The sequence below is a fragment of the Aptenodytes forsteri genome, unplaced genomic scaffold, assembly GCF_000699145.1.
Source record: "Aptenodytes forsteri isolate BGI_AS27 unplaced genomic scaffold, ASM69914v1 Scaffold336, whole genome shotgun sequence".
In the NCBI taxonomy this organism is placed as follows: Eukaryota; Metazoa; Chordata; class Aves; order Sphenisciformes; family Spheniscidae; genus Aptenodytes; species Aptenodytes forsteri.
This window is the reverse complement of record NW_008794911.1, coordinates 134558-141598: the sequence shown is the minus strand read 5'-3', so window position 1 is coordinate 141598 and position 7041 is coordinate 134558.

The window sequence follows — 7041 nt, the reverse complement described above, 5'->3', positions numbered from 1 at the left end:
CCTGGGGGGCGGTGTGGGGGGTCAAGACACGACCCTCTCACGCCCGAGCAGGGCAGTTCGGGTTGGAGCCGGGTCTTGTAAGTGCGCCTGAAAACTGAGAGGCCGGGTGTGAAGTAAAGGCTTAAAGCGGACCGTTGAGATGGAAACCTCCGATATTTCTTTTTCGGTTTTTTTTTTTTCTTCCTTGCTCGGAGAGCTAAAAGAGGGAAAAAAAAACATTTCCATGGGGTGGTCACAGATGTCAGGGAACTGTCAGTATTTTCTAACGTGCCCGTGAACCTTGTTGCCTGCATGTCCTCGAGCCGGGAAGCAGATAGTATTCTTTGGGCAAGTGGGGATCAGAGTGCACTGCAGCGCACAGCTTTTGGTGTCACCTCCAGTGATGGAGTCTCTCCCCACCTTTTCATCCCAATTTAAAAAAAGACTCTGCACGGTATTTTTTTTAAGCTTAGTTTATTGCAAGTTTTATTTATTTATTACAGGGAGCTCTAATTCTGGTCAATTGAAACTTACGGACTGTGTCTAGAGTGAAAACATTGTCAGGAAAACCATTCTGATCAGAGATTCTCAAGAGTCTCACAAGTTTATAACTATACCTCTTCCATCCAGGTATGAACTTTCAAATTGGGACAAAGTACAAACTTGCAGCTTGGCTAAGTTAAATCTGCTTCCTGACAGAAATCTCGATTTGTACTGGAAATTTTCCAAGTAGCCTTCAAGTTAATAATAATTAAAAAAAGAGGGAGCCTTTCTCTTAAATTAGTAAATTTTAGTAGGCCAGAATGACTCATAATAGCAATGTCCTTCCCTTAAAGGTACTCTCTTTTTCATTAAAAAAGGGAAAAAGATTGTGAATTTTAATGGAGACCATCTGAAATCAGGCATCCTTTGTTTTCAAGACCCTTCTCAGTTTAGGGATTTCAATGGTGTATTTTCACTTAGGATAGGTGCGCAGGGTGAACACTGCTTCAGAACTACTCCATGTGACAGAAGAATTGCGTAATAATCTAGTTTCATTGACAGCTTCTTTTCACACAGTAATACAAAAAATATTTTTGTGCATAGTTTATCTTATGAGGTAAGCTGAGTCTTCTAAATTGCGTTCATGTTGTTACAAGCTTATCTTTCTGCTGTGGTTAAAAATTCTGCAGGACTGTGCTATCTTATCCAGGGCAGAAACACCTCCCCACCTATCAGTACATGTGGAAATAGTTGTCTGGTAAAGCCAGGATACATACTCAGTCTTTTGAAGGTGCAGCACTGCTCCACAACATCTAGCACATGAGATATATATATATAGACATCTGTCTACAGTTCTGTTTGTGTTTTCAATAAAATGTTTTAAACATCATCGTTACTAGCCTTTAAGTGTCAGAAAGCCTATTTTTGTTGATTGTTATTTTAGAAATTATGAATTTATATCGCAGTCAGCAAGATACATTAATGCATCTAACTCAACTATTTCTGGAATTATTCACATGCTGATGGCTAGGGATGTTCTTACACAGCTGCTGGATTTGGATCCTCACAGATTTCCTATGATAGGAAGTTATTACTTTTATGAAAGGTGTGTAAATTATTTACTACTTTTTCAATTAATTTGCTTTCATACATGAGGAAAAAGAAATGTTAGCTGCAAAATGAACAGCTTCATGATTATTACTCCCAGAAGTCAATGTTTCAGCTGCTGAGACATCCTTTACCCCAATCTACTTAAGAAACTTCTAGTCCTCATTATCCATAAGCAAAGGGGATGTATCATTAGCTACACTTGCTGACACAAGAGTACCCAATGTAGGAACATCTCAGTAAAGGAAGAAACCTCATAATGACAGGATTCTCAAGAAAATAGGTGCTTGGGCTTGCTTACCTTTTCAATGTTTCAAACAGCAGACACTGCACAAAGACAACATAGACACATGCATAGGTAATTACTCATTTTGACTATGCTGAAACAAAAAATGTCAGCATGTGTGAACAATGTAGAAGAAACTGCCTACTTCTAAGCTGTTGCTTCTGTGCAAACTCAGAGGAGAACTGACTGGTGGTATCTCATACCGGCTGTGGGAGCCCTTACTAAATGAGCTCCGCTGAACTGAACACGTGTGTTCTCATACCCGTTTCAGGTATTCTGTCATGGAGTTTCTCTTCTCTGATCGGATGTTCAAAACACTCAGCAACCCTTCTTTCACATGACCTACTTAAAGTCTGACACAATGATGCAGTGTGCTCAAAGAGGGCAGTATGTTATCTCCATTGGTGCTAAGATATGTCAAAACAGCCGTCTCCAGGACTTGTGCTTAAAGATGCGGTGTCACTTTCTTGAAAATAGGACAGAGACCAAACATCCTGGTAAGTTTCCCATTTTGTCACAGTTACAAAATACTCCTTCTTTGCCAATTGGAAATGTATTTACTGTCTTCTGTATTGTTATGTAATGTCTGTAGCATACATTTTTTGTCATTTAGGATAAAAGACTGTTTAAAAGTAATCTATGGTAATGTGAAAAAAATGATGTCATATCAGTTGTCATAAAAAGTGAATCTTTCTGTTTGGTATTTAAGCCGAGTATGACCATATAAATCAAATTCGTTAATACATTAATGAATTTGTGTCTGTTAGTTCACTAACCATGTTTCTTCCCATTTATGATCTGTGCAATAAACCTCTAGAAATTCTTTTATGATTTACAGCTCCTTTAGATCTCCACTCTTTCCCAGCAATAAAAGCATGTTAAGCAAAGGGAATTGGCAAACCTGAGCCTTACAGTGAAGCTATATCTGGGTAATGATGTAATTAACCATCAGATTGTTCCAGCAGAGTAAAAGTGGTCTTGATTTGGTCTTAAAAGAATATTACATATTTGAATAAATCTTTAAACCAGGTGTTTGTGGAGAAGCAAATTAAAGCTGCTTCCTCCTGCCCTTTAAAGAATTAAATTCTGAGATTCATCAGTTGACAGTACTTGTTGACATTCAGTGTTCCTAATGCAAACACAAGTGCTCTTCTCATTTTACTTTGCAATGTGCTGGGAAAATATAGCATATGACTTCTGAGAATTTAAGGTGCATTCCAGATCAAATTTATTCCAAATTTGCAAGTCAATTTGTAGGACAAAAGAGTGATTAATCTGCCAGATATGGTGTACCTCAAAGAAAACTCTTTGCTGCTTGTAACACACTCTGTAAATAAAGGCTATTAAGATGATTTATGAAGTCTAGCATCATTGCCTGACACTGGAAAAGCATAATTAAAAGTAACAAAATTTTATGGTTCAGACAGCTTATTCAAATATATTTTAAAGTCTCTTTACCAACAGACTGTGTCTGGTCAACTCAGCTTGGGGAACTCAATAACTAAGTAAATTATTGAGATTAGCAGGTTGGCGGATGGAGTTCAGTGGCCTAAGATACTATTGAAGCCCAACTAGATTATCTGAAGCTCTCATTCGTTTACAAAATTCTAAAGCTTCTTTTCACTCCAGCAAAAAATATGATGTGGAATGTATCTCCTGTCCCAATCAGGTTTAGGCTTTTTTGTGAACTAGAAGGATGAAACATACTTTGAGGATGCATCTGCTGATACACATGAACTTCTTCTTGACAAAAATATGAATAATTCTAAAAATCAGTTTTATTGTTACTTTTTAACTAGAAATGCGTAAAACCCAGAAAAATCTCTAGGTTTTTCCCAATCACCAAGATCATATTTAATTATTTCTAATAGTGTTAGACTAATTAAAAGCAAAAGTAAGCTCTGGGAATAATATCACATTTTAGATGTTTATTTCAGCTAATTTGTGCAAATTCATGCAAACATTTTGTCAGCTTGCTTCCTAAAGCATTGACTCTGAATTCTCTTTGGAGAAGGAACACAGTTTTGGACCTCGTTTATTTTTAACCATTAAAAACATCCGGCACCTTTGTCTGAAACATTGCATCATAAATCCCTATTCTCAGTTGCTTTTCATTATTTATAACCCCTACTAAACTCACCACTGGATTGTATCTTAGCTTACTGGGTGCCTGCCTGAAGTAATTTTTTTATAGTTGTGACAAAAATGGTTTAGCTGTTTCAAAGAGTGAGATTAGACATGCATTGTTTGCCAGTGTTGCTGAAGGAGAACTCTTGTAACCGTTTCATGTGGGAGTTACAGTAGAGAACTTAAGGATCAAAATTTGGTGGGGAAACCCATGTCAGGCTCCGCTTTTGATTATCTAAAATTACTCAGACACACCTTGGGGAAAAAAATCTCGTATGAACATATTCTTTAGAGTCCTACTGAAGCTTTTACTAGAGGTAAAACCTCCATCCCATCACAGCTACTCTCTGTGACTGACGTATATATATGAATCACTGAGCAAATTAACTCACTCCATGTCTGTGCAACAGGGGTTTAGCAGGCTTTCCTTTTGCATTCTATGTTTGATCTGGGAGCTGGAGCTGAAGGCAAGGAGCATGACTTTCTTGAAATTGAGAAGAAGGAAGATGCTTTATTGACAGAAGGAATGGGGAAAAGTGGTTGGGATAGAAGAGGCAAAGTGGAAGAGCCAAGTTTGGGGACATGAGAAACAGGCAGAAAAGTCTGTGATTGCTGCAGGAGCTCCTTCTGCGTCAAGAATGGGATCTAAGATCCCTCATTTTCTACTGTCAGCAAATAGATACAGAACCCTTCAGCAAAGCAGGTGAAGCTCAGACAGCACACATGCAGAGGCACACCACCCTATAGCTACCATGTGCTTTGTTAGTGAAAGGGGCAGGGGCAATGGACCTGAAGGGCAATCATGAGGGTGTCTGTGTGGTAACTGAGGTACTCCAGAAAAGAGTTGGCTCAGGTGCTGCAGAACAAAATTGATGCCAGTGTGGTGTTATATACAGAAATTTCTGGGCTTTTTAAAAGACAAAGAAATTATGCACTGGACAAACTTTGCAAAAAAAAGCATCCAAATGTTTAAAAAGGACACAAAATTGTTCTTGGCTGATCCAACCGTAAAGATATGTTATTGACAGGAGCAGTGGTCTCACAACAGCCTGATTTCAAACCACGGATGGCTATGAACACCATTACTTTGCATCTCAGGTTGCATTCAGAAATGACAAGAAATCCCACTGAGGTGATCATTCTACCACATACTTAGCTGGTGGTGAAACTAGCATTTCATAGGAAGCAGAGACTAGATCCTTACCTGAAGTGCAAAATGGAAGTCAGCCTTAACTATGTAACACCAGTGTATTCAGAATGCAACATTCTTCTTTGTCCGCATTTTAGAGTTGCTTTTTTTTTTGTCCTGTTTGATTTCAATTTTGTTTTCTCTTCCTCTTCACTGCAGGATTGCTCTTCTGAAGGAGCGTATCCCAGTAACTTTGCCTGGAAGTTGCAAAAGTGTGGATAAAAGATTTACATTTGAAAATATAGCCCTGCTTATTTGTTCACTTGTAAATGGCAAAAAAATTTAGGGGACACAAGTTACATTGTGAACTTTACAATCAACAATAGATCCAAAGATTGCGCATGCTTTAAAGTGTCAGTCACAGCTCCTCATTGGTAGGATGTATAGATCACCTTACTGTATTAATCTAAGTGTTTTTATGTGCCAAAACCCATCACTCTAATATAATCCAGGTTAGGTCATAGCTAATTTGTCTTCCTTCAGACCCCAGACTCAGAGAAAGGAGAGAACGGAAAGTAGGTTGAATGACAAGAAAATGTCAAACTATGTATTATGATCATATATCTATATGATATGTATTATCTATCAAAATACATTAGTGTCATATATCTTGTGTACGTTAAAGCACATCACAGTGTCTCCAGTGGTCTCATATAGCTGGCTATAAGGGTGTCAGAAATCGTATGCAATGTCCCAACTTGAGTGTGGAGGAACAAATCCCTGGGTCTTTTTTTTTTGAGAGCTTCTGTCTTTCTTGAGATTGTGCAGGTGATTCAGCAAGGTCTTATGTTCAGTGATTCAAAAAAATTTTTGATGGAGCTTATGGAGTCTTCTCTGACACTTTTGCCTCCACTGTCATTAGGAGTAGTTCATCAGGTGCTTGCCAAAAAAAAGTCTAAATTCATGTATTTTTCTGCATTTTGCAGAATGCATTCTGCATTCTGCATTTTTGAATTTACAGGTACCAAAGGAATAAAAAAACCCCTAAATGTAGCAGTTCAAACCCCATCTTTTCCTATGTTTCTTCAAAATCTAAAGCTCAAAAGATATTAGTATTTGGGAAGGTCTAGTTGATTTCTTAAGGAAAGACCTAAAAAGCTTTCTTGAGCAGAGCGAGCATCTTGCCTTCCTTCTTGTTTATTAATTCTTGCGGCTCACTGGCCAAGCTTGTCACGCTTCTATCAGCCAATGAAAATTAAAGACAGAATCAGTTTAAGATGTATGGGGTTTACCTCCCACTGATATTGTTCCAAAAAATTATATCTGGCTAGATCTTTTTGTCCAATTCATGCATCAAAAAACATCGGGGTCTATGACTGTTGAAGGAAATGGTGTTTTTCACAGTCGCTACACACAAACACACACACAAAGTGATTGTAAAATCCGTATTTATTTTTTAAGTATCATTCTGTTTAGAAAGATGACCATACACAGCTTTTTACTCAGCAAATTTGAAACATGCTTATACTCAAAATCATGTCTGAAATCTATTGGCAAAAATGTATTTTATGAATCTCTACTTTATAAGTTCTGCAGAAATAATGCTGAAGGAGAGGAATCCAAACCTTTTTCTAGTTCTTTTATCAACAGAATTATCTCAATGCTGACATTTATTGTTGCTGACAGCACATGAGATATACAGAAGAGAGCTGACTTTCAGAGTCCAGTTTGAAATTGCTAGGCTGAAAGCGCTTTTTCGAGTCGTATGTCCAAGAAATTTATCTGGCAATGGTAAACAAACCATTCACGGGGGGTGAAAGGGTGGGACAACTGTGCTTTAGAATCAACCTTTTATATTAAGTTTCTGCTGACCTCAGGCAGACTCACCATCCTGACTTGTAATCTTCCCATAAATGGATGTGTGCCTTGC